The sequence below is a fragment of the Peromyscus maniculatus genome, chromosome 12, assembly GCF_049852395.1.
Source record: "Peromyscus maniculatus bairdii isolate BWxNUB_F1_BW_parent chromosome 12, HU_Pman_BW_mat_3.1, whole genome shotgun sequence".
Taxonomy (NCBI): Eukaryota; Metazoa; Chordata; class Mammalia; order Rodentia; family Cricetidae; genus Peromyscus; species Peromyscus maniculatus.
In genome coordinates this window covers 15,609,270-15,636,368 of record NC_134863.1, presented here as the reverse complement: position 1 = coordinate 15,636,368, position 27,099 = coordinate 15,609,270, and the positions used below count along the sequence as shown (strand labels likewise).

Sequence of the window (27,099 nt, the reverse complement as noted above, 5' to 3'; positions counted from 1 at the left end):
ACCAGGAGACTGAAACCTCATCAGACGAAATAGCTGGTCATCTACAAAGCAGCAGATAATTCACACCTGGGGTCTGTGTCCATTCTACCACTGGATTGGGGAGCGAGGTGCTGGACCAAGCTGGCTTCTTAGATAGTTCAGACAAGGAGAATTGGTGGCTGTGTAGGAATGAGGACAGGATGAGATAAAGCAGTGGCCCAGAGGGCATGGCAGAAAGGGTTGAACTTGATGCTGGGTGAGTTAGCTTCTTACATTCTTCCTAACCCCCAAAAAGTAAAGGCCATCAGCCCTGAAGTAGAGCTGAGCACAAAATTAGGATCTCTCTAGACGTCAGCCAATCAATGTATTGATAACTAAGTTCTTGCTGAAGCAGCTGCATTTCTGAGATAGGGGCCTAGGTAGAGTGACTCCAGATACGTGCTTTGCATCTATAGAACTTCAAAATAAAATATAGGAAGCCAACTTGAAAATGCTCATGGGCCGGGCAGTGGTGGCGCACGCCTTTAATCCCAGCACTCGGGAGGCAGAGGCAGGCAGATCTCTGTGAGTTCGAGGCCAGCCTGGACTACAGAGTGAGTTCCAGGAAAGGCGCAAAGCTACACAGAGAAACACTGTCTCGAGAAACCAAAGCAAGCAAACAAACAAACAACAACAACAAAAAAAAAAAAAAAAAACAGAAAAAAAGAAAGAAAATGCTCATGTGTACCTTGTCAATGCGTTTCTTATGGCCCCACATCATTTCCATGGTGTTGTTGGAGCTGGTCACAGCTGTCTACAGTGTGAGGCATGGACACTGAAGGAGGAGGGAGTAGAGTAGTAGTTATACAGGTGTAGACCTGGGGGGGCTAGGAATTGGGAAAGTGGTCCTCCAAAATATCAAGCACTTGTAGAGGGCCAGAGGTCTAGGACAGGAGCGGGGAGGATAGAGAAAGGGCCATAAAGTCAGGGGAAGACCTTCCTTCAGGATGAGGTGGAGAAAAGGGCTCAGCTCTGGGAAGAACCCGAAAGCTCTGTAAGGTTTCCTCTTCCGTAGATAAGAACTTCATAATCTCTGCTTTTCCGTGTTTTCCATGTTGAGTTTCAGCGGTACGTGAGGAAGTTAGGCTCTTAAGAAAAGAAAACCCGCTGGGCGGTGGTGGCGCACGCCTTTAGTCCCAGCACTCGGGAGGCAGAGGCAGGCGGATCTCTGTGAGTTCGAGGCCAGCCTGGTCTCCAAAGCGAGTTCCAGGAAAGGCGCAAAGCTACACAGAGAAACCCTGTCTCGAAAAACCAAAAAAAAAAAAAAAAAAAAAAAAAGAAAGAAAAAAAAAGAAAGAAAGAAAAGAAAAGAAAACCCAATGGAGCCCTTGGTAGTGGGATGTTGCGATAGCAGACCCCCCCTCCCCCCCCCAGTCCACAGAGGGAAAACCCCATTGTCATTCTCCATAAACCCCTGATCATGTGACGCTTGTGGCCAAAATCTGTGCCAATTACCTCAGGTGGGGATTTCTTTTACTACAACCCCCTCACGGTGTGGATGGTGGTGATGTCCTCATTTTAAGTATGTGTCAGGGGACAGGTGTGAATCTCTGACACTCTACAGAGCCTGAGCCTGTGTCATTCAAGCTCATGAAACTGAATAGGTTTTAAAATTTGGGACTGAAGGTGAGAGAGATGGCTCCGAGGTCCACAGCACATTTTACCCTTCCAGGGGACCCAGGTTCAATTCCCGGCACCCACACGGTGGCTCACAACTATCTGTCACTCCAGTTCCAGTGGATCTGCGGCCCCCTTCTGGCCTCTTTGGGCATCAGAAATGCACACGGTACAGAGACACAATGTAGGCAACGCACACACGCACTTAAAGTTAAAAAAAAAAGGAAAGAAGAAATAAAATTTGAGGTTGAATGTTGGTGATTCTTTTGTCACACGGCTTTGACCCTCGGGCTGCCGAGAATGAACGGGAAGTGAACAGATGTCGCTGCTTCTGAGGACCAGAACAATGGACCTGCTGCAGCTGAACTGTGGAGCGCTGCCTACCATGGTACACGTGGACACCAGCAGCGGGAGGGCACACTCAGACGCAGAGGTGACAGACCCACAAGGTTGCCACACACAGCAGAGGTGACGTGCATATTCTCTTTAGGGGGTGGCCACTGGGACAGAGACCTCGAAAGGGATCGCCCAGCTGGCCAGCCTCCCGAGGAGGCAGTGAGCGTGCGTCTGTGCAATGAGTTTCATCCAAAGATGGCACGCGAAGATGGCTCTCCCTCGTGAGTGCGTTTACCGCTCACAGCTCAACCTCTTGGCTCACAGTTGAAATCTGGGGAGAGCAAATGGTGCTGTGGTAGAAAAGCCAGGGTTTGCTCACAGTTCTTCCGCTGGCTGAGTAGGTGGCTTCAGGAACAGTCCTTACACTCCCTAGGGCCCGTGTTCAGTGCAGAGGGTTATTCTTTCCACTATTTCCTCTGGCTAATCAGGAGAATCTTAACAACTTGGAGATCCTTGTGAGCGCTGGAGGACTACAAAAGCCTTGTTGGAGGTGGGAAATAGAATGTTTAATCTCATAGGTAGCAATGTACGGTCTAGTTAGGAATTCCCAAATGACTCAATGTTGGGGGTAACGAGAAGCGGCCCCAGAAAGCATGGGAAACAGCACAAACCTGGCACAGAGCCCTGTATGCGACCCCCCACACACACAAGCTGTGGCTTCACCTGCCACTGGGGATGATTTGTACAAGGCTCACCACTACTGCGGGCTTCCTGACCCCGCTGCTCCAGGGTGGGGCCTCTCCCAGCCTCATTCTTACGGCCGCCTCCTCATTCCCTGTGTGGAACAACTGTGCATAATCCCTTTTCTCCTTCCTGCCCCTGCCGAGGACTCCCACCTGCCCCTTCTGATTCGGTGCCAGCAGCTGGTCTGTGAACAGTGCCAAATGTGTTGAACAGATGTGTGCAACACTGACTGGCATGTGCAGGGAGGCTGTCTGTCCAGCCTAGGCCTACTGAGAGCTTCCTGTCAACTGGCCGAAGGCTGGGAAGTCACTTCCAGAGGCCCTGTCAGAGGAAGGTCTGATGCTAAAGTGGCTTGTCATCCTGTGGCCCTTCTCCCTGACTTGCCGTTCTCTCTGCTCTTTTGACCCCTTCCTGCTTTTCATCCCGGGTCTGTTTCTTTCTAACTCTTCCTCCTTAATCAAGCTCCTGAGCACGCTAAGGATGGTATTTTTAAAAGGCAAAAACGTAAGCTTCAAAAGAGGTTTGCAAACTTCGTTCTTCCAGATTTATAAAAGACATAACAGTGGGTCAGAAAGCAGCCAGAACAATAACAGCTGGCCTTCACCACAGCCTGCCCAAACCTGGGTTAAGACATTATCACTTCCTTCCTTCCTTTCTTAGTCAGTGGCATGCAGAAGTCACGGTGATTCTCAGAAGCAGATACCCTTGCAAGCAAGCATCTTTGACTGTCTATACAATTGGCTAGTTCTCATCACTGCCTCCCACCTGGCTAAGTGGAGACTTAAGAACAGCAGCAGTTACCCCAGGAGAGTCTTGAGACAGAGCAGAGCCCTGTGGAGCCCGAAACCTTGTTTCAAGTGAAATCAGCAGGCTGGGCACAATGATTTGATGGCTGGTCAGATTTTAGGTCATGTGGAGATTTACCTTATCGACGTAAGTGAAACAGCTTGCGTTCTGTGGTGCCGTCACCCAAGAAGCAACCTCCACAAAAATGAAAAACAGTAACGTCCACAGAACTTTAATGATTTCTTTGTTTACAGGTCCTTTTAAAATATGTAAGGTCTTAGCTGGGCTCTAGTGATGCTCACCTTTAATCCCAGCACTGGGGAGGCAGAGGCAGGAGGATGTCTGAGTTTAAGGCCAGCCTGGTCTACAGAGATACTTCCAGGACAGCCAAGGCTATACAGAGAAAACTTGTATTGGAAAAAAAAACAAACAAACAAACAAAAACAAGCAAACAGAGAAAACAAAAGGAAGAGGAGAAGAAACAATATGGTCTTCAATGTTAACAGTCACCAACACCTCCCCATGTGACTCATGAGTCCACAGACACACGTAACACGCCTTTTACAGGTGTTCACCTGTAAAATACGAGTAAGACCTGGTCGGGATTTTGTCTGTTGCTTCTGAGGTCAAGGACATTTACGAAATGTTAAATTATAAGGATGGGTTTCTGATTCTGCCCTGACTTCTAGGAAGCTCTGAGTTGAATCTGATGCTCAGTCCAGTAATGGCTCTCACGTTAGCCTTTGGCATCTCCTTTGGTTTTAATTAAACTTTCTACTTCTGTTTTTTTTTAATACCCCTTGCATATAACTCGTGTTGTGATGTCAACTGCCCAGTGGTCTTTTTAGATAATTTAGATGGCATAATAAAGAAAGAAAACTCAATAAAAAAGACTTTGACTAATGGCGAAAAAGGATTCCTGGTAGCTCCCTCTCTGCCTTTATTGAGTTGTCTGTATTTACTGTGTGGTCCTCATCGTTCTGCACACTCCCTGAACACTGGGGCTGTGTGTTTAGTGAGATTCCGGTTAGTAAGTACAGCTTTAGGGTTAATTTTAGAGGCAGCAGAGTGAGGCTTCCCCTCTCCTCTTCTCCCCCTTTTCTCTTTTTGGAGGAGACTGTCGATAACCCTACAGTTGGGACTGCCCTGAGTCAGTCTGCGGCCTGCCTCTGTGCTGATGGCTGAGATGTTCTGTGCTCCTCTTTCCTCCCAGAAGCCTGTCATAAATTTTTTCCCTTCCTCTACATTGTTCTCTCCCTCTTCCTGAACAATATTCAGTAATGTTCTCCTACATAAATAATAACCACTTACATTTACATAAGCACAGCTAACGTTGAAGCATTCTTTCCAAAAAGGATTTAAGATGGACGCCTTAGAGGATTTTGAAGTTTTACAATGTACTCTCAGATGTTATTGCTGCCGTTATTAGCTAATAATTTATTGTGCGTTCACCATGTGCCAGGCACTAGGCAAGGGCTTTTTGTATACTTTCTAATTTAGACCTGCCGGTAATCCTATGGCGAAGCCACTACATCACTCTTGCTTTGAATGCAAACAGACAAAGCAGCTCTGGGACTTGACCGTGGTCACATAATCAGGAAGGGAGCAGGTCCCCAGGCTGCAGAGCCAGGAGTCAAGGTTCTGATCTCGGAATCACTATATCCCTTTGGGCCATTGCTCAACACTGGGAAAGGGGCCGAGGAGGGAGGCTCGCTTTGTCTTGCAATTGGGAGGAAAGGGACTAGGCACTGAAGCGTGCTCATAGACCCGTTTACTCCCTTCAGCCATCCCAGGAGGAGACACAGGTATCTATATCACCAGTGTGGGGCCAGTAGCCACCAGTTCTGAGTTAATTTGCACAGCAACTCAAATGAGAATGCAAGGTTTCATTCAGGGGCTATTTGACTCCAAAGTCCTTATTTTGTCTGCTGTTGACCTGGAGAAACTAACTGGCCCATGTTCACACAGTTGGCTATCAAAAAACCACCACCCAATTTGATCAAAATTAACTTTCTTCAAGGTTCCGGCATTCTGGTGGGGTCAAAAAATTTACAGGGCTTAGCTACCCAGAGTGTCTTTATCCTATGTGACTTTGATCCTGGGGACTACCTTGTTGTGACTGGACAAGGCCAGATGCAATGGAGTTTCCATCTCTTTCGGAACTGAGAGTGAACAGCTTGGGGGACCAGGCTCGTTTGAAACCAGGGCTCCTGGAGCTAATTAAAAACTGTGCTGGAGCTGTGCTCTTCATTCCTTAAGAACGTTCAACCTCATTAAATAGGAAAAAGCAAATGGAATTTTCTGATTTTTTTTTTCCTTCAGATTCTTGAGGGGATGAGAACGATGAATAAGAAAGATATGTTACTAGGGCTTCCAGCCTGCATCCTGTAGTGACATCACTGGAGCAGATGAATACTCAGCTTTCTCCACTGCTTGTGCAGAGACGAACCACTATCACCCACCCTGGTTGACTCCAGGTTTCAGACCTCCCATTTCCTGTACTCTCTCCTCTGCTACCACAGAGCTGGAGAACTCATGTACAGGCTCAAACACAGTGGAGTGAAGAGGTTATGTGGTTTCTGTTTTGAGACAGGTTTCTCACTATATCACTTTAGCTCACCTAGAGCTCACTACGTAGACCATACTGACCTCTGGGTCACAGAGATCCACCCAAACATGCCTCCCAAATGCTGCAGCTAAAAGTATGTGCCACCATGCCCTGTCACCCCCAATCAGCTGTTTGGAGGGTAGCACTCCTGTGGGTTCTTTCTCAAATACCTGAAGCATGGTCACAAGGTTCCAGACCAGAAGGAACAGAAAACTTGATAGACTTTCCATACGACCTCTAGGCGGGATACAAACATTATTCTAGTATTTGTACATGGAATTGATTGTGATCAACAGTACAGGGACCACGTACTGAGACTATGAAGATGCCTAAAACTTGTAGCATGGGGTGTGAGGTCAGCTGACTTTTTTAGTTTGGGCATAAAGTCCACTTGTAGGCATATGGTGGTAACCAACCACAGTGCTAGCAGCTTGGCATGTATCACATCTAGTGTTTCCAAGGAGCATAGGGGTCTTCTTCATTCTAGAGGATGTAGTGAGTAGCCATTCCTTTCTATATAGTCTTGTATTAAGTTAGAAACTTCTTATTTAGACAAAAAGGGGGAGATGTAGTGGGTAGCCATTCCAGCTTTTGGTCTGGAAGTTCCAACCCCCATTGAGGCTTTGGTAACTATTATGCCTACAAGGTGGGGCCAAGGGAGGGCCCTGAAGACCTGAGATCGGAATGCACCATGCTCTCTTCCTTCTTGGGCCGTGGACGCTAGAGGTAGACCGAGGAGAGTTCTGCAGAGAACACTGCCGGACTGTGCTGCGTCTTTCACAGAACCTACAACCTACCTATCCCTTCATTTGTAAGTTACGCCATGAAATAAATTTCCCTTTTAACTACGTGGAGTGGCCTTAATAATTTCACCAATAAGAGGGGAGAAAGGAGAGGCCCCTAAATGATCCTCTTCTCCATTGGCTCTTGCCAAGTTAATAGAGTACAATAAGAAGAAATCTCGTTTTTCAAACTCTTAGGACAGCAAAGAACAGTAGAGATGTCTACCTTTTGAGGCAAACACTAGGAAGAGATCAAAGCTGGGGGTGTAAATGAGTGTTCTTAAAGCCACAGAGTGGAGCCAACACACCCACCCAGTCCTCTGGGCTGTCTCTCCAGAGTGCACCAGCCTTTTCTTCTTACTAACAGCAGGAGAACAAAGAGATGAAATTGCCATCTGGGATGGATGGAACAAATGTCACGGCCTGCTCTGGCTCTAAGCCATGATCACCACTGACATGTCATTTTTCAGAGTGTCTCACTTCAAAACAGGAGGAGTGGAGCCTTGACATTCTGAAATAAAGCAATTTACCGATGATAAACTTGTGCATTGGTCTCTGGGAACACCTCAAGCCTCTCCGAAGTAGGGCTCAGAGAGCAAGACGCCTGGAATGCTTGAGTCCTACCTTAGCTATCACACAGTGATGAATCTTTATGAAGCAGTAACCAGTGGCTTTTCCCATTCCTTGAGTTGTTTCCCCTGAAGTATTTGGGGTCCCAGAGGCAAGGTCTTTTCCAAGTGCTCTTGACTTATCTCACAGATCTCTTGGGACAGCACTCAGTGCCAAAAGGATTGTTTTGACTCAGTAAATCAGAAATCAGAAAGGACATTTTTGTGGGACAGGACTGCAGGACACTGTATGAGATAGTTGAGAAACAATGGGGCTGAAAGGGGTGGTGGAGACTATATCAAAAGTCACATGTCCCTTGTTCTCCATGTGACCATTGGCTCTGAGAAACTCTCAGATAGTGAATCTGTTGCTATATTGGTAACCGAAGTCATTTGTAAGAGCACAGAATAAGTGGTCTTTTAAGCATCAGCTAAGGGTGGCTTGCTGTCCCTGACTAACGACTCCTTTGAGGCGATATCTCTGCTTCATAGATAGCAAGAAGGATCTGAAGCTCAGCATTTCCTTGCACATTCAGTGAAATCTGTACACACCGTATCATTGGCTCCCCAAAGGGCCTGTGAAGTAGATGGGAAAGGGATCTGCATTTATGTGTTAGTCAGGGTTGCTAGTGTTGTGATGAAATACCATGACCGAAAGTAACTTGTGGAAAAGGTTTTGTTTGGCTTACTTATCCCAAGTCACAGTGCACTGAGGGAAGCCAAGGCAGCAACTCAGACTGGGTGGGAATCTGGAGGCAGGGGCCATGGAGGAATCCGCTTACTGTCTTTCTCCTCATGGCTTGTCTAGCCTGCTTTCTTATAGAGTCCAGGACCACCAGCCCAGGGTGGCACCACCCAAAATGGGCTGGGCCTTCCCCATCAATCACTAATTAAGAAAATGCTCCACAGGTGTGCCTACAGCCCCATCTTATGGATGCCTTTTCTCAATTGAGGTCTCCTCCTCTCAGATGACTGCAGCTTGTGTCAAGTTGACATAAAACTAACCAGCACCATGGATCCTTGTCAACTTGACACATAACATGCATCACTGTTAAAACATAATCTTTCCTTTCTTGTTCATCCCCAAGATCTCGCATTAATATCAACATTACACTATAAAACATTTTATCCACTTCAAATGTCCCATAGCCTTACAAATTCAAACACTTTAAAATCTGTCTCTTTAAAAATATCCAGTCTCTTTTTAAATACAAAGTCTCTGTAAAACTCCAAAATCTCTTTAAAAGTTCAAAGTCTCTCAACTGTGGGCTCCAGCAAAATAAAAAATAAATATGTTCTTATTCCAAGAGGGGACAATCTGGGCACAGTAACCATCAGATCAAAACCAAACCAAACTGCACTGGTGTAAATAAATCAGTGTCCAGTGTCTGGAATTCACTCATGATCTTCTGGCCTCCTCCAAAGGTCATTTCTCTGGCTCCACCCTCTGCCGCACACACAGATTATCTCCAGTTCGGTTTGGCTCCATCCCAAAGCTGTTCTTAGCACTTGGTGGTCAGCCCGTGGTACTGGCATCTCTAAAATTCTGGGGTCTTCTGTGGCCACGGGGCTGCCCTTTCACCAACAGCCTCTCATGGTGCCTCAACTGCCATCCTGACCCCTTCAATCCTGGGTCTTCAGCTGCCCCCGAGGCTGCACCCATGGCCTCTTCTAACCGTATGGAGGACTTTTCTCAACTGAGGTTCCCCCCTCTCAGATGACTAGAGCTTGTGTGAAGTTGACATAAAACTAGCCAGCACAGGATCCTTATTCTCATCCTGCAGATGAGGAAATCAAGGTACTTGCAGGGGAAATACCCAGCTCAAGGCCATTGATACAGGACAATGTCTCCTGAGTGTCAGTTTGGAATTCTTCCTTCTGCATGGTATGGAATAAGTTCTCCATTCTTTAAGGACCATGAGGACCTATGCCTCTTTGTTGGGACTCTCTGTGAAGGGATTGTTTGTTCCTTTTTCTTCCCCTCTCTGCATGGCCAACTGTTCCTACTTCAGTGTAATTTAGAGCACATCCACTCCCTGATAGACTGCTTTTTGTCTTTATGGTCTCTTCAAAGGCCTCTACTCTAGCTCATCTGTGGACTCTGGTGTGAAGGCACTTTTTATGTCATCACAAAAGGGAGAGAACCCAGTGACTAATTGTAATGGAAGCTTATTGAGTCAGGGATCAAACATTTGTATTTTTTTACACTCATCATTTATCATGATGCTTAGAATGTAATGGTCAATAAGTGATTGACCAAAAGTTGCCTATGCTTAAAAATCAGGCTATTCTGGAAAAAACAAAAAACAAAAAAACAAACAAACAAACAAAAAAAAACCCAAAGTGGCAAGAAATGGAAACTAATTTTTCAGTTTTTGATTTTCAGAGATTTCTTGAAGCGATGGATGGTTTCCCAAGCCCTGTGAATCATGTGATGATTATGAATACTTGGGAGGCAAAGGGACTCTGGGAAGCTCTTTGTAAGATGGGTCTCCCAGTACTTCTCGTTCTCAGTGTGCCTAAGCTCCCTTAACGGATGTCCTGAAGAGTTGGCAGTGCACACTGTTGCTTTAGTCCAGATCGATCCTTTAACCAAGTGTCAAAAACAACTTTAGATGGAGAAAAATGAATTGGGTGAGGGAAAAAAAAATCCACGAGTCCCAGAATAACCTCCAGTTTGGTAATGATTTATCCTGTTCCATTGTTAATTTTGCAATTAAGCAAGAGTACTTTATATGCCTGAATGGCCCATGGATTGTATCTTAATCAAATTAATGTGTCTGCAACATCAGACCGATCCGGTGCTCAGCCATTAGAATGACAAGCGAGCAAAGTCCATGTTTTCCCCCTCCTTCCTTTCTCTTCTTCCCTTCAAACCCTCTATCGTGAAAGGTCAGCTGATAAAGCCTGCTTTTCTGATGACTGCTATGGAATCCTATTGGTTAAAAGACTGTGAGAAGCCAGCCCACCCACCCCAGCCCCCGTCAAACCAACTGTAAGTGTGTGTGGCTCTTGAGTCTGGATGACAAAAACATGTGGTTAATTCTTCTTGTTGTGTATTTCCTGCCGCTGACATTTGTCACTGTCGCTGTGTAACGAGGTTGAGGCTGTGTAGGCGAACCCAACGCAAGTGACCTATATATGTACCCCTCGCTGTCCCCACTCCTCTCAGCCACCGATCTTGGAATACCGGGGAGGAGAATGAGGTGGCCAGGAACATCATCTAGAATTGGCACGTCCTTCTAGCAACTCTTTCAGACTTCTATTGTCTAAATTGATACGGCATCTGAAGAATATGAAGATTCAGCTTAATAAAATGGTGTGCGTTGTTTTGAAGATTGTAAATCATAAACAATTGTTATTTGGTTTTGATAAAGAGCCTGTGGTTTAAGTCAAGGTCACTCACTGTTGAACCTTACTGGAACCCTCCTCAGCAGCTTCCTGTGAGGATGTCCGCGACAGTCTGCCGGTTCTACCCAATCGGGTTTAAGCAATAGACAAGATCATTTACAACAGCATGTGAGTAGGTCAAGTCACTTCTCTGTTTGAGACTCTCTGATGGTTTCCCATCATGGAAGTTCAGAGTTCTTCCCATGGCTTAGACGGCCCTTGAATCTGACCCCTGCCTTCGTCAGAGATGCATCTTTATAAAATCCTTCTGCCATTTCATCGAGAATGTCATACATGCATACAGTGAGATATGCTCATCCACACTGCCCCCCCGCTCCTTCTTACTAACTCTATGTCCCCTTGTTTTTTAACCCCATCTTTTCCACCTGCAGTGGCCACCTCCCTTTCCGGTCTCAGAGGCTTTCACACAGGCTTTACTTCCTCCTGTTCACCCTCTTCTTGGTCCACAGTGACAAGGTCATCTCTTCAGACAGGACTCTTCTGTCCCACCCTGAAGAACCAGGCCATCCCTCCTGCCGTTTTCCTCACACGGCCCTGTGCTGTTTCATCCAGGCCTCCTAACTTTGTGAATGTTTCTGCCCTTCTTGATGTCAGCTGGTTTGCTAGCTGATCCGCCTCAGACCTGCTCTGTTTGCGTCTTTACCTAGTCCTGGGTGTCCGAGAGGAGCTTGACATAATCGACTTTCAGAATACTTAAAATCCTTAGTCCTAAAATGGAGAGTATTCATGCCATCCTTATTCTGCAGGTACCCACGAGATTCCTGCCGATGTGTGCTTTGTACTGAACTTTGAGATTCTGGGATGTCAGCAGGACATGGAGGACACGTGAGGGTTTTGTTTTGATGTGTGTGTGTGTGTGTGTGTGTGTGTGTGTGTGTGTGTGTGTGTGTGTGTGTGTTTTCTTTTCCTCCTCTGTTCAAAGTTCAGGGGCTCACGTATCGGAGTTTAGGAACCGCTGCGGCTTTCAGCACATTCCAGGCAAGGCTGTCAGCACCACCGCCGTGGCCGTGCTTCTTCGGCCTCGTTAGTCGGCGCCTTTCCCTTAACGAAGGGTTAAGGCACAGGGAACACTCAAGCCAACCACTGGGCATGCTTTCCCAAAGATTTCCTTGTCCTCTACATAGCTTTCCAGAGGGTAAAGGAGACCCTCGGGAACTGTTGAGGAAGGTACACGAAATGTCGCTGCTCTCCCAATTCTTTGTCAGAAAGCTGCGGACTGGTCCTTCCTCCTGCCCAGAGATGCCATGGCCTAGATTTATTTCATTGTACTTCCTCAGAACCCAAGGCTCTGACTTCCTGCAGTCCCTTCTCCCAGGATATGCTGCCGTGTGAACAGTTGTAGGAACACAAAGGAACTACGTGTTTTCAGGAAAGCCGGTGACTCCCTCTGTAAAAGAAGGGTCAAAACAACCTCACACAGCTTTAAGACTAAATTAAACTACATACATAATATGACTATTATTTCAATAGTCCCGACTTGGCTCCGAATAAATGTCAACTGATTCTTACTCTGCTACCGTTACGAGTCCCCACACTCTATCTGCCCCCAAAATCCATGTGTTTGAACTCAGGATGCATGAGACAATCAGTTTCTGTTGGCCCACCTTGCCACAAAGGAGCGCTGGATTAATGTAAAGTGAATCATTCAGGAGCGCTGATCTCACACTGGAGTCTTCATTTTAGTTTTCCATAAGTCTGGATTTCAACTTCCGGAATTCTAGTATGTGAAGGGGGTTTCGTGGTAAGCAAGTTCAGCTGACCCTACTCATTCTCAGCCATCCATCCAGTGGACAGTCTTTGGTTAGAACCGTGTCCCTCTCTGGTTTTATAGGTATGTGCCCTTTCCACTTCCCAAGGAAATAAAACCTGAGAAAGTCTGTGAGGTGAGCAGACAAGAAACAGAGAGGTCACCCGAACACCGACAAATCATCGGAACCAGCGTAGAACTATTTATTTGAACACTGGGCCTAGAAGGGAATGCTTGAGCTTCTTACCAGAAGGCTACTCTTGCTACTGTTGCTAATGTTTGTATAGCTGTTCCCTTACAATGTGGATGGTTACCCTGACTCTGAAGAAGCTACACGGGTAGCGGACAGGGAAGGACACCCAGACACATGCAAGGGAAACTGCCTGTATCACAGTGAGATCGATAACTTTAGAAAGGAGTGAAGGAATCTCCCAGCTGGCTTTCCAGCTCTTTCTGCTGCCTTCCAGCAGGACTGGGCTTTGGACCCTGCTGCCTCTGTTTTTTTTTTTTTAGGGTTCTACCTAGGTTCTCTATCTGAGGAAGCTTCCTGCTCTATGCCACAGTCCTCTCTCAAGATTTCCACTTCCTGAAAGGTCCCAGCCGAGAAATGCAAAGTTAGCCCACTGGAGTTGACGACTGGAGATGATGCTCCACTGTGGCCATGCTTGGCAGCGTGAGCATGGCCAGTGGGTCCCATCGCCTGTCTGTTGCACTGTTCCTTCACGGGACAGCAGAGGAGGGTGCCTGCGTCACAGAGGTGGCAGGGGAGATTGTCTAAGACATCCGCAGAGTGTCTGGCGCTGGCCAACAACTGATGCTGGCTGACCAAGGGGGGGCGGACCCTCAGGGTGGGAGAGCGTCAGGGGGCTTTGAGAGGCAGATGGAGAGCTCTCTTATGGGTGCGCTTGCAAGTGAAGAGGCCTCATGCTTGGCGTTCATGGAAACAGATCCATGATCTGAGACGGGGAAATAAAATGGTAGTGGTAGATGAAGTTTCTAGTGTGTGTGCTTATGTACTATTTTATGTATACCTAAAAGCCCAGAGGAAGATTTCCATTTTAAAATGTGCAGCATTTTTTTTTCCTATTTTGATTTTTGTTGAAAGTGGTCTTTTTCAGCAAAAGAGCAAGAGCATGGGGTCGTGGGTGCGGAGCTGGGGCTGTGTGAATGTGGGGTAAGAGACCGATGCCCCTTCCCCTGCTTGTTGTCTGCAGCTTCTCCAGCGGAGAAACGGGGATATTAAGCACTAAAAGGACATGGACAACGTGCTACGAGACAGGTGCTGTTAGCGCCCTGAGAACACTCTGCAGGGCGCTGAACCCTTGGAAGACAGGGGATGCTAGCTGTGGTCAGGAAACACTGCTGGGAAGAGTGGTAGATGAAATCAGACAGGGGGAACCCGGGCAGAGTCAGGAGAATGCCACAGGCGCAGAAAACTGCACGTGCCACTGTGCCCCAGCCCCAGGGGGCACCCTGACAGGTAGAGGACCTAGAGCTGTTGGGTAGGACTGCAGTGACGCAGTGGGCAGCGGTTATTTAGAAAGTAGGCAGCGCATGAGAACCCAAGTTGGGGGATTAGTCTCCACCCTAGAACCACTGAGCGTTTTGATCAAGGAGTGGTCGCTGTTGGCAGTGCCCGCTGTGAGGTCAAGCCAGCGAGCGAAGTGGCCAGGACTCAGCCAGCGTGATGGTGAAGGAGCAGAGAGGAGAAATGAGGAGATGTTTTGGCAGCACGGACCTTGATAGTAGGGCAGTGGGATAGATGCGGTGTTTGTGTATGTGTGTGTGTGTGTGTGTGTGTGTGTGTGTGTGTGTGTGTGTGTGTGTGTTGAGGAAGAAGGGACTTTCGAGTTTGAGACCCAGGAATTTAGTGTGGGTGCTGGGACCCAGTCGGACAGACAGGAACCCAGAGAGGAAGAAGCAGCTGTTGGCAGACAGGGGTGAGTTTAGTGTGGAGATAAAAATTTGGGGGTAATCAGCATAGGCATTATGGCTTCTCGATCACACCCACCTGTGGCACTCAGTGAAGAAGTTGCCAGGGGGAGCGGAGGGTCTACTCACGGCTAAACAGTTCATAAGCATGCTATCTATGAAATGGGCACAGAGGATAGAAGATCGAGCATTCTTCGAAAAAAGTCACGGGGACTGAAAGTTTCTCGTGAGAAACGTGCAGACAAGGCTGGAGAAATGGGAGAGGCATCTTGCCTTCCTCTGGTCTCGTTTCTCAGGTTATGGGTCCACATTCATTTTACCCCACCATGTGCCAATTTTGTTTGTATTGGTTTTCTTGGGGTTGGGGGGAGGCACAGTACCAATCAGGCCCAGCCCACTCTCTTCTTCTTCTTCTTCTTCTTCTTCTTCTTCTTCTTCTTCTTCTTCTTCTTCTTCTTCTTCTTCTTCTTCTTCTTCTCCTTCTCTTCCTTCTCCTCCTCCTCCTCTTCCTCCTCTTCCTCCTCTCCTCCTCCTCCTTCTTTTTTGCTCTAATTCAAGAGGAGGCAAAAGCTTTCATCTAAAGACCAGATGTCTTCTGCTGTGGTCTTTTGTGGTCCTTTTATTTTATTTCATTAAAAAGAAAAAAAAAGTTCTCTTGCACACGAAGCTCATTTAAACATAATGGCAAAACCACAAAAGACTGTGCACAGAGGAGGAGCTTTCGGCTAGGCTGGGCTCAGCCAAGGAGACCAAACAAGGAGATGTCCTGTCCCTTGGGCTCCCCCTTTTCAGGGGCCAGAGCAGCTGCCTTTCAGATGCAGATGGAAGATGGGGAGGGGGCGGTGGAAATGCTCAGGAAGCTGGCGTGCAGGTGTTGAGGATTTCAGACATCACTCCAACAACAGGCTCCGGGAACACAGAGCCCACAACAGGCGGGAGCGTGCCCGCTTGGAGGGCTCAAGTGGGGCCGCAGCTGCACTGGGCATTCCTTTCGGTGGTCATCAATGGGCCCTGTATTGAAACTATGAGAGGGAGCAACTGGCGCGGTCAGAAAAAGGCAACTCTGTGGAAACGGAGTGAACACCAGGCTTCAGGGGCTTCCCCTTGGCTACGCTCATTATTTCAACTCACGCCCGTGCATAAAATAGATATTTGATACAGGATAGAACGGCATCTGAAGTCCGGAAGGAATCCAGGGGTCATCGGGTCCACCTGTCCCTAGAGATGAGCAAGTACTCGGGCAGGGGTCAGTGACTCGCCCCAGGCCACACCTGTGTCGATGAGATAGAGAAGGCAGGAGGGGACCGTGACATGTATCGGGCCCTCTCTGTCCTAGATGTTGTATTTTTGTATAATTTACACAGGAAATCTATGAGACTGGCTTCCTAATTTCTTTCTTTTTAATATGGGGAGATTGAGACCAGTTAACTTAAAAATTATTCCAAATCAAAAAGTGAAATGAATAAGTCAGGATTGGAATCTATGTATACGTTTGGGTGTATGTATGTTTTACTCCAAAATTCACCCCCTTCATCATACTTTATTTGTGAATCCTAGGCAAGGCAAGTGTTGTTTTCTCTCAGAAACAACACGCATATCAGTGCATATGCAAATATTGTTTCTTTTCCCATATGTGTAAAATGTACTAACCTATATTTAAACCTCAAATGTAGAGCATTTGTCTTTAAACATATACATTCAAGTACTGCGCTATCAAATGTAGTATAAAGTCATTACGGCAATGGCTGGTGGTGATCTCTTTTACATGCTATGTGTCTAGTAGCCATTTGGATTTTAGCTGATCTTTTTTTTATTTGAAAGGCTCTTCTTCCTTGGCGACAGAACCTGGTGTCCACTTGCCATGTTATTTCTATGAATCTTACAAGTTTGCACTGTACCTGTGTAATGCTAGAAAGGAAGTGGGAAGCAAAGCCCTCAGTGCTAGCCTATAAAGAGGAAAACGGAGGGTCAGAGGAGGTAATAATTTTCCCAGAGAGATCTAAGCTCAGTCTTGTCACCGGCAGAAGCTGTTCAGTGAGGGGCAGACTGCTGATAGAGCCTGGAAGGTTATAACCTTTAACTGCTAAATCACACTTGCTTCCCTTTGAAAGATGATGCAGTCTGATGTGTAGAACTACGGGTCTGGGTCTGCAGGCAGACAAGCTGCCTCTCTCTCTCTCTCTCTCTCTCTCTCTCTCTCTCTCTCTCTCTCTCTCTCTGCGTGTGTGTGTGTGTGTGTGTGTGTGTGTGTGTGTGTGTGTGTGTGTACTTGTGGGTGGCATCTCAGTGTGTGGGTGGTACTGGAAGGGGAAGGGATGGTGGAACGGTGACCTAGAAGAGGTGAGACTCCGTGGGCGGCTTTCTTTGCACGGAGGCATCACCCTCTGCCTGCCTGAGTGCTGTGGCAATCCTTGGGTGAGTGCAGTCGAGAAAGCACCCAGCCGGGGAGAGGACAGCTATGATTATGCTGGTGGCAGGCCCAGGGTCCTGTCCTATGGTAGCCCAGGTTCTGGGCGCTGGTTTTGAGCAGTTCTGTGACTTCAACCTGAGTTTCTGGGAGCAGCTCTTTTGCTGTGTAGGTGGACCCACAACCCTTCCTTGGGAAAATCATCTCAGCAATATCCCTTGCTGACTGATGAGCGAGAAGCGTGGCCTGCCTGTCTGAAGAACAATGCAGCATGAGATCCGAGACTACAATGGTTGTGTGCTGCCTAGACCACACACCTATGTTTCGGATGGAACACTGGGGACCAGAGGCTAAAACAGGCCTCGTGACTTCATGCCCGCCTTTGATAATTCACACACCCGGCAAACATGTTGAGTGGAGGGTTTAGAACGGTGCTTTCAAGGATCTCTCTGTCCATGGGAAAGAAAGGTATAATCAAACGGGTGTAACAGAGGGCTCCCCGGGAGAGAAAATCCAAGTCAAATGCAGAAGACAGGGAGTTTGGCTGAGGAGCGTGTACCCTTGAGAAGGAGTGGCAGGATCGAAGATTCAGAGGTGGGAAGAGTGCAGTGCGGTGCAGGACTTGGAGGGCTGGCTGCAATCTAGGGTGTGTCGCTACACGCATGAGTTTTGGGGTTGGGATCAGCAGGCCAAACCAGCAGGTAGAGAGGTGCAGGGTGATGAAAGGCCTGAATGTGGACCATCCTATGAGACCTGGAGGAGGCTTGGGAGACGGCAAACCAGAGCATAACAAGATTATAAACGAAACGTGAGAGAAGTATCATTCCACATACAGTCCGAAAAATAGGAGGAGGAGGAGCAACCAGGAGGAGGCAGTTGAGACAAGTCAGAAAAGGTGAGAAGCAGCCCATGGATGATGATGGTGGGCTGTCCACATCCACTGTGAAGGGGAAGGGAAGAGAAAAGATACGAGAAAGTCTGGAGCCGGTGTTTATCTGGACATAGGCGTGGGCAGACACAGGTTGAGGATGAACCAGAATGTCCTGGGGTCTAGCTTGGGAAACTAGGTAGATAGCGGCATTGTCAACCAGCAGAGGAGATGAGTGTGGTCAGGGGAGCTGGTGCCTTGTGGCCAGGTGCAGACGCGCTGCTTGCACGATGCTCAGGGATGTCAAAGTGTCACTGTGGGGGATAGTCTGGGGCCAGGCAGCCTGTCAGGACTAGAACTAATACTCACTGACTTAGGTGATACAGAGCATGTTTAAAAACCCAGCCCAGCCCCCGTGATATTCAAGCGTCCTATGCCCAGCCAACACTCTCTAGAGGACAGAGGATGCTCAGCGTTGGTACTGAAGGGCACCCAGGAAGCGCACTGTGAGGTGAAGAAGAATACACAAGGAAGCTCTCGGGCCCCAGTCTGTCTGCACGGTCAGAGCCAGGATGGGGACCAGATCAGATCTCTTGATGTTGCAGCCAGCCTCCATCAGATACCGTGTTCATTCTTCTCCTCTTCGCCCCCACCTGCTTCCCACTCCCAGTGCCCCCTCCCCTTAGTCACCAAACTGAGTCATCTTTGAGGCTGTTCCTGTCACCTTTCCCTCCACTGGGGTGCACAGAGTTTGAGAAGCAACTGCAGGGCAGAGGCCTTATGGGAACACGAGGAAGAGGCTCTTGCTCTGGGTTCCAATCCATGCATCGCTCTTGGGTTCCCAGAAATCGGTGTCCATGATTCTTGGGGGGAAAGGGAGGAAAGGTGTGATGGAGGTAGAGTCTGTCGTGTGTGCTCGGCAAATGTTGAACTTGTCAACATCCACTCCCTTTCACACGGGTCATAGGCAGTGGCATTCTCCTCAGTGAGGGTAAGCCTTCTCCTATGGCTATACTGTATGTTCAGCTATATTTCTCTGCCTCCTTATATCACCTCCAGGGGAGAATGATTTTCAAGCCAATTCATGATGAACACCTACTATGTGCACTAACCTACTACTGCACTAGAGGGGTCTCTAAAGGACTTGTGCTCTTGAGAAGCTCGGTGTCCTTAAGAGGACCCTCTGTCCTTTGATTTACCCATTGATAGTCTCTGAGCCCCACCTTTAAGTAGTATCTCCATAGGAGGTGTTTAGGTAGGTGGCCAGAGAGCTTCTGCTTTGCCACCATCTACTACCATCCACAGGATGATGTGGAAAGACAGAGTGGGCATAGAATACTCAGGGAAGAGTTCAAGGGAGAGAGCTCAGTTCTTTTAGATACATCTTGTAGTATGAAACTTTCGCCAAGCAGGAATCTGGGGCCAGAAACCAGGATCGTGGCAATTAAGTGCATTGACATGGGGGGACTATGGGAAATGTCAGGTACCGGGTTAGACATGAAGGGGCAGCAGGATGGTCATTGTCAGGTGATTGAAACAGGTCCTTAAAGCAGTGGTAACAAGAAATGAGTAGCTGAAGTTTTGAATAGCTGTCAGTCTATTGAACAGTCAGTCAGTTAGCTGTTGTATTTACCCTCAGTTGTACATGCTTGGCTATTGATGAGGTTATGGAAATGACTAAAAAGCAAGACAGTTTTGACATCAAGGAGCTCGGAGACGCAGAAAACGGCCACATTTCAATGATTGCTTTGAAAACTTGTATAATGTGAACAGTGGTGGGCGAGTCTACAGAATCGGGGGAGCTGGTGTTTTGGGGGAGATAAGGGTGGTAAGAAAAGGCCCTTTGAAAAAATAGCATCAAAGTGTCAAAGGTGAATCTGAAAAACAAAGAGGAGGGTTTTTCTGAGGTGTGTGTGTGTGTGTGTGTATTGAGAGGGTGGTAGACACAGGAAACAGCAGCAGGGAATGATGTTCCAGAAAGATGACCTTAACAAAAGGAATCAGGCAACAGGACAAGAAAGTCAGTAAATGAACAAGACAGAATGGTCTGGAAGCCAGCCACGCTGTGTTGACTTCCTTGAACTCGGTTGCCTGGGTCATGCCCTTGAGTTCATCCTGAGAAGCAGCGGCTGAGCCCTGGCCTTTGGCTTTTGCTGGTTTTCATTCTTGGTTTTTCTCTGTCACCAGGACCTTCACGCATCAGCATCTTCTCCTGGAGCACAAGAGGACACGTGCCCTGGCACAAACAAGAATGATGACACAGAACTGGTCTACAGATTCAAGAAACCAACTATTGTGGCTTTAACTGACCATGTCTACACACACATAGAACCCATGTCTGTTTCCAGTGGACAGGAGTGGCATTTAGTTTCCATGCCCACATATAGCTAAACAAAGAGGTGGGCTTTGAACAGATACACGGCACCAGTGTCCACTTGTGCTCCTTGGAATGCTCTTGAGAAGAGAAAAATTGCCTCCATGTGTCTTAATTTCTAGGGACTCTCTTCCAAGGGCTTCAAAAAGACTTAAGTGTAGAGCCAAAGAACATCATATACAAGGATCAGTGTCCAAGATGGGATGAGAGTCTAGAATTCCACACTCTTAAATCCCAGGCCAGGCTTTTCCCCTTTGTTATATAAGAGCCTAAGGATGTTTAGGTTCTGCGGCTTTCAGAGACAAATGCTGAATGAAGGAGTTCCATGGTACTCAGTAGGTCCCTATCCCAGGAACTTTATGGACCGTGACACTTCTCAGAGTGTTGATGGGCTGTATGGAAAGCAGCTCTCAAGTCACGGCATAGCATTTTGTCTCGGCTTCACTATGTATTGGCTTCACCTTCTCCATTGTAGCCCCCTTTTCTGAACCCTAAAACAAAGCAGCTGGTGTACAGCCATTGAAAGAAAGCCTTGTAGTCCTTGCAGAGGACCTTGGGCAGCATTTAAGAAGGATTTGGCTCACCTGATGGGTGGACTGGGTTGTTGGATGGTGACTGGATTGTCTACTCTGGGGACCGGAAGGGTTCAGTCTTCTGCTTGCTGATACTCTGCCCTCTGAGACCAAACTGGAAAGGTTTTTCTTCACACACTCAGCACTAGCGTTTTATGGATGCCTTCTACACACTTTGAACATTTTGTTGTTGTTGTTGTTGAGGCCTCTGCGTCGATGCCAAAGGAAATTTGATTTAGAATTTCAGCGGCACAGTGTCCAGCTGTTGCTATCCTGGGGAACAGGGTGGAGATCGGGGTGTGGCACTGCCAGGGTATGGATGGGCACACTGACTTGGTCCATCCAACAGCTGTTAAAACTGTTCCTTTCACCTCGACTGCCCAGTGATTTCCCTCACCCAGGACCCCAAGGATTAATTCTCCTGACAGCTAAGAGTTTGCTTGTGAAATTTAGTCCTTTGCCTATTTTTTTACCTATTCACAATGATGCATGTACGTATGTAGTAGATTTGCGATTTGATATCTGCATATCCCCTGATTGCAACATCTCTGTTTAATCTAGCTACTCTCTCGCGTATCTACGATGGATTCCTTTGGTCGGTTCAAAGCAGGGGTAAAAAGTGTCAAGAACTTCAATGCTGTAAGAGAGCCAGTGAGAAGCTAGCTGATTTGCCCTGGGCTAAGGTAAAAAGCGGAGTCATCCTCCCAATCTCGAAGCTTGAATTAGGGTAACTCTCTCATAGAATTTCCTTAGCTATTCGTAAGAACCAAGTGATCTGGGGATGGTGGCCCAGGCCTTTAGTCTCAGCACTTGGGAGGTAAAGGCAGGCATATCTCCGTGACTTCAAGACCAATCTGGTCTGTATAGCGAGTTTTAGGACAGCCAGAGCTACCTAAAGAGAGCCTGTTAAAAAAAGAAAAGAAAAGAAAGAAAAAGAAAGGAAGAACCCAGCACAGTGGGTAGGACTGGCTGAGGGAACAGGCTCAGAAAGTCACTCAGGTAGCAAGTTCCAGCACTGAAGATGACACCTGAGTAGAGAGTTGTCTGCTGCGATTTTGTCTTGTCATTCACAGTAGGGACACAAGGAACCAGGGCCTCTGGAGCTGACTCCCTGTGCTTCCGGGTTGCATTTTGGTCTGGTTCTGTGAGTGACTTGGACAGATGCCCATCACACGTTGGGCTTCCTTTTCCTTCATCATGAATGCTACCACTCTGGAGAGACATTTTACTCACGCATGGCTCACCCGTCTGCTGTTCTCTGCCCCTTTGACAGCCTCTTTCATGGCTCAGTAGAGCAGGGTTTCATCCAATAGCACTCTGACTTGGGGACTTTCACGTGTAGCCCCCGACCCACCCCCGGCTCCGGCTTAATACTTAAAAGTCTGATGATTAAGTGAGAAGCAATATGAACACAACAGTAAGATTTGGTTCCAATACCCCAATGAGGCCCAAGCCTCAAGCTATAATAGAATCAGTAGAAAAGGATACATTTGCAATTCTGAAGAATTCCTGCTTTGTTCTTCTATAGCTAAATAGGACATGGAACCAATTTCATTATGGACCAGGATGCTACTAACTTGAGTTCTGTAGACCACCTCCTAGATTCCATAAACCAGACTGAAGGTAAGCTGGAATAACGAATTCTAAAATTACCCCAGACAACCTTCCTTCTACATGTCTGGACTAGGCTAATATCTAAAGTGTATGACATTTCAGTTTTTCTTCTAAGCATTAATTAAAATCCCCATCTAGCTCTGGTGCCTTGGGCTCTAAGGTCCCAAGAAACGGAGTGTCCTAACTTGTTTCTGTCCCATTTCTAGGCCAGCCCTGGCACGAGGCCCCTGATGTGACAAGGCAGTCGAGTTACAGAGTTCAGTACTCTCAGATGCTCCAGGAGGGGAGGCTTCCTTCATGGTTCACGTCAGGACAATGCAAACTGAGCTATGCATTTACTGTAATTCCAATCAGATGATTCTATAATTGGAAGGACACCAGTGGCGTTCTGTCTTCAGAGTCTTCTCCATTAAGTGACTGAACAAGGGCCAGGGGACCTTTGCTTGTCCCAAATGCAGATCCTGATACAGACTCGGGGATGTGCATGTCATTATGTTCTGCTCTATTATAGGATCACGTTCCTTCATCTCTCTGGGTAAGATTGTGAAATGTGAGCAGCAGTCATTTCCCACATATTCTCAACAAATTCTTACTAACTGTGGACCCAGCTATGGAAAACAAAGGAATAAAGTCAGTCTCTCTCTCTCTCTCTCTCTCTCTCTCTCTCTCTCTCTCTCTCTCTCTCTCTCTCGTGTGTGTGTGTGTGTGTGTGTGTGTGTGTGTGTGTGTGTGTGTGTGTATGCGCGCGCATGCATGCATGCATGCATGCATGTTTGAAGCAGGGCATGTCTTCAGGTATGGGGATAAATATTTTAGGTAAGTCTTTCTGAGTCTAGATCATAATCATATATGGCAATAATTATCAGAAAGTAAAAAACATAATAATTGGAACTCAGGAATCTATTTCAATACCTAGAGTAGAAACAGAGATGGACAGAAGTGTTGCAGAACTAGCTTGTGATAGAAGCATTGCAAAGTGCTCTGAGAAACACAGAAATAAAGCAGATGTAGACTGGAGCTTGAAATGCTGATAATTGAGAAAGAGAGATAAACTATGCACGCCTTTAATCCCAGCACTCGGGAGGCAGAGCCAGGCGGATCTCTGTGAGTTCGAGGCCAGCCTGGGCTACAGAGTGAGTTCCAGGACAGGCTCCAAAGCTACACAGAGAAACCCTGTCTCAAAAAACCAAAACCAAACCAAACCAAACCAAACCAAAACAAAACAAAACAAAAAAAACCCCTCATAATCTGAGGCAGAAAGTTCAAGGCCATGGCATTTGGACTTAGAAGGTAAGAGACTTCTAATTGGCAAGAGCTGGTTGGATTCTTGCTGGAGGTGAAATTTTTAAGGCAGACTTTACTGGATGGAAAAGATGTAGGTGAGGGGCAGAAAGGCAGAGAAGAAATTGCAGGATCCCAGGCTGGTACAGAAACAGGAGGGCATGGAGCTGGTGAAGGTTGCCTGTAGGCACAAGCCAATGTTACAGCCGATGCCTGCGGTCTCATTAAAATACAGTTCTGATCTCGGGCCGTCTGGGCAGACCTGACATTCTGCACTCCTAATAAACTCGCAGGTGACGCTTCTGCGGCCGTTCTGAGGACCCCTCTACGCGGCAGGAAACCTTTGAAGTGTCTCGACAGCAGGAGAGTGTTTCTGTTCTTACCTCCAGCCTTAAAAATGTCTCTTTACGGCACTGGTTCTCAATCTTCTTGATGCCGAGACCCTTTAATACAGTTCCTCCTGTTGTGGTGACACCCCCCACCCCCCCCACGCCCCCAAGCATAAAATTATTTTTGTTGCTACTTCATAACTGTAATTTTGCTACTGTTATGAATTGTGATGTAAATATCCGATGTGCAGGTTGTCTGATACATGATCCCTGTGAAAGGCTCGTTCGATCCCCAGAGAGGTCGTGACCCACAGGTTGAGAACTGCTTTAAGGAGCCATTCTGATGTTGGGCACACATGGAAGCAGGCACAGCGGGGGGGGGGGGGGGGTGTTCCTCTGAGCATTTGCTTTGTCCCATCCATCTCCCTCTTCTAATGAACTGAAGAACCCACACGGCAAAGGAGTACAGTGAGGGGTGGGGACTGGGCACACACTAAAGCCCTGCGTTCTAGAAACCAGACAAGTGGTTGAATGTCAATGCTGCCTTGGCTTCACAAATGGTTCCTTCCCCTAAACTGTTTACCGAAGGGCCGAGGTCAGCTGACTAGTAGTTCCTGTGTATTTGGCAATGACTTAAAATACTGACCCTTGTGCTTGCTCACTAATAAAATGTTTTCCTAAGCCGATGACATGCTAGTTGTGAGTGGGGGAAGGAACTGGAATTAAAACCAGAAGATCTGACCTAAGTTCTTCAACCTTCTTACTCCCAGAAGCCTGTCTTCATCTACAACGTGAGAGGTGACTCCTTTTCCCAGGCACCCCTCCGGTTCTGCATAAAAATCTAAGAGCTAGAAGGCACGGGGGTGCTCTGTAGGTTATGAGTCTTACAGATGCATGGCGACCTTAGTCTTTTCTCAGATCCTAGGGTTTGCATGGAACAAGTTAGTAACCATGGGAGAAGAATGCAACAGTCTTGGGGTCCAGCTCTTAGGTCACCTGGCAAGAGTTTGGTCCCCCATTGCCTTCAAATCAGGATGCCGCTGTGGCTGCCTGTCAGACTTACCCTTGTGTATGACTGTGTAGGTTCCTGCAGTCTCGGGGGAAATGTTATCTACAGCAATATTGCCACTTACACCATCCCCTGGGAGTACCTTAGGGGCTATATTCAAATGCCACATCTGTCTTCTGAGTTGTGACCTTCTTGCTTTGCTGCCCCTAGAAGGTCTTTTTGGCCGTGTCCCAGAGCCGGGATGTAGGTGGGCAGGAGTATTCAGTAGGTAAAAGCAGAGGCAGGGACTAGTGGTGAGACACCAGTAACCATCTTTTCGGGGCAGACATGCCATCCAAGAGGAGTCGAGGAGGCAGTTCCAAGGAGGCCCACCTGCAAACCCAACACCTGCATCAGAAAGATCAATTACGGGCAATTCTATTGCATTTCATAGTTAATAGAACTGAGTGCTCTCCAGATAACAGTGATTAGAACCACGGAGGCTGCATTTAATCCTAGAAACTTTTGCGTGTATAGAAACCAAAGCACTTGGCGGAAAGGTCTTGCCCTGGTTACCCTGAATTAAGAAGACTCCTGGATAACCCCCCATTTCTTGCTGTTTGAAGAGGGTCACCAGGTTTGCCCCTCCTGTTTCAGCTTTGTGGTCTGCAAAGCCAAGAAAGCGTCTGTCTGCTGACAATATTCTCCTCTATCCTGCAGTGGGCGGGTGCAGATTCCAGGCCCAGAGAATCTTCTCACCTGAGCCGCACACACAAGAATCAGACCTGCTCCAACAACTTCTGGTGGGGGGTGGGGAGGAGGAGGGGGGGGAGGAGGAGTTTGCAATTGTGCTCAATCCTGCTCTCAGACTCACCTGCCCAAAGAGGAATCAGTGAACTCTTCAAGCAGTTAGCCGCAGGATGATGCCTAGGCCTGTTTTCTCAACCAGGTGCTCTAGGAGGGAAGTTGGATGAGTCACTGTCGGCCAGAAATGTAAATGGGGCCCAAGGTTTCCTTTGCAGTAAAATCCAGGTCATTAATAGTAGTGACCATCTGCATAGCACGTTACACTCACAAAGCGTTTTACATATTCATTTGCTTATCACAACTGTTCAGAGATGTGTTATTGTTGTGTACCCGTTTTTTTTTTTTTTTACAGATGAGGTAAGTAGGCCCCCTGGAGGTATAGTATTATGCCTGAGGCGAGAGGAAATTTGAGTGACCGTGGCCATGGACTTGGTTAAGACTTTGGATGTGATAGTTCAGGGTGTTTGCACTACAACTCCTCCATCAAGCTTTCCCTTTGCCTAGTCAACTTCCAGGGCTGTAAACAAAAGCCAAGAAGGTCAGGGAGCCCGGGGCCATTTATTCCAACTCCTTGTGTGAAGAAGGGGCAGTCACAGGCTTGATGTGGTGTGACAGTCGTGATGTGCTTCCCGGACAGGCAGGAAATGAAGCTTGCCCTGACTCCTCTTATTCCCGCCATCTGGACTTTCTTCATAGCCTTTTCAGCTTTTTAAGGAAACAAACAAACAAGCAAATGAATAAAAAGTAGCCTAGTCCGTTGTGGCTCACCTCTTCTAGCTTTCTCTCTCTCGTAAATGCAACTACCTTCCCAAAGATGATGTGTTCATGCCCTGCCCATGTTTGGCTCATTCACTCCATAAGTGACCAGGACAATGGTGAGTATTGTTCTATTCCTCAGAAATTTCAGAAGTGATATAATACTGATTTATTCTGAAAACTGCTCTTTTTCTTTTAACATCGTTGCTTTAGGCACACCAGTATTTGGTACCTTAGCCTGGCTTCATTCTCTTTAGCTTCTACCTCCATAACATCTCTTTATATGTATATGGCACAATGTCTTAAGCGATTCTGTACTGGTGAGCTTTTCAATGACATTTCCCTCTTAGAAGCAACGAAGCAGAAAATGTCCTTATACAAGGGCCTTTGTGTACTTATGCAAGGATTTCCTCGGCTGTACACGCGTGAGTAGAGCTTCTAAAATATAGGGTGTGTCTAGCCTCACCTTTGGGGGGTATTGCAGATTTCTCCTCACAATGGTTATATCAATATA

The 27,099-nt window shown here is 47.2% G+C and overlaps 1 long non-coding RNA gene across 2 annotated transcripts; it reads left to right on the top strand.

The window, feature by feature from the left end:
- The first annotated feature begins 10,243 nt into the window (after nt 1-10,243).
- LOC121821564 (uncharacterized) lies at nt 10,244-24,395 on the top strand. 2 transcript variants are annotated; one of them, XR_006062330.2, is made up of 5 exons: nt 10,244-11,018; nt 20,052-20,263; nt 21,372-21,493; nt 22,339-22,433; nt 22,631-24,395. It is a non-coding gene; the product is annotated as an uncharacterized LOC121821564 (long non-coding RNA). The 2 variants fall into 2 exon arrangements; XR_006062332.2 differs by lacking the exon at nt 20,052-20,263.
- Nucleotides 24,396-27,099: the final 2,704 nt, after the last annotated feature.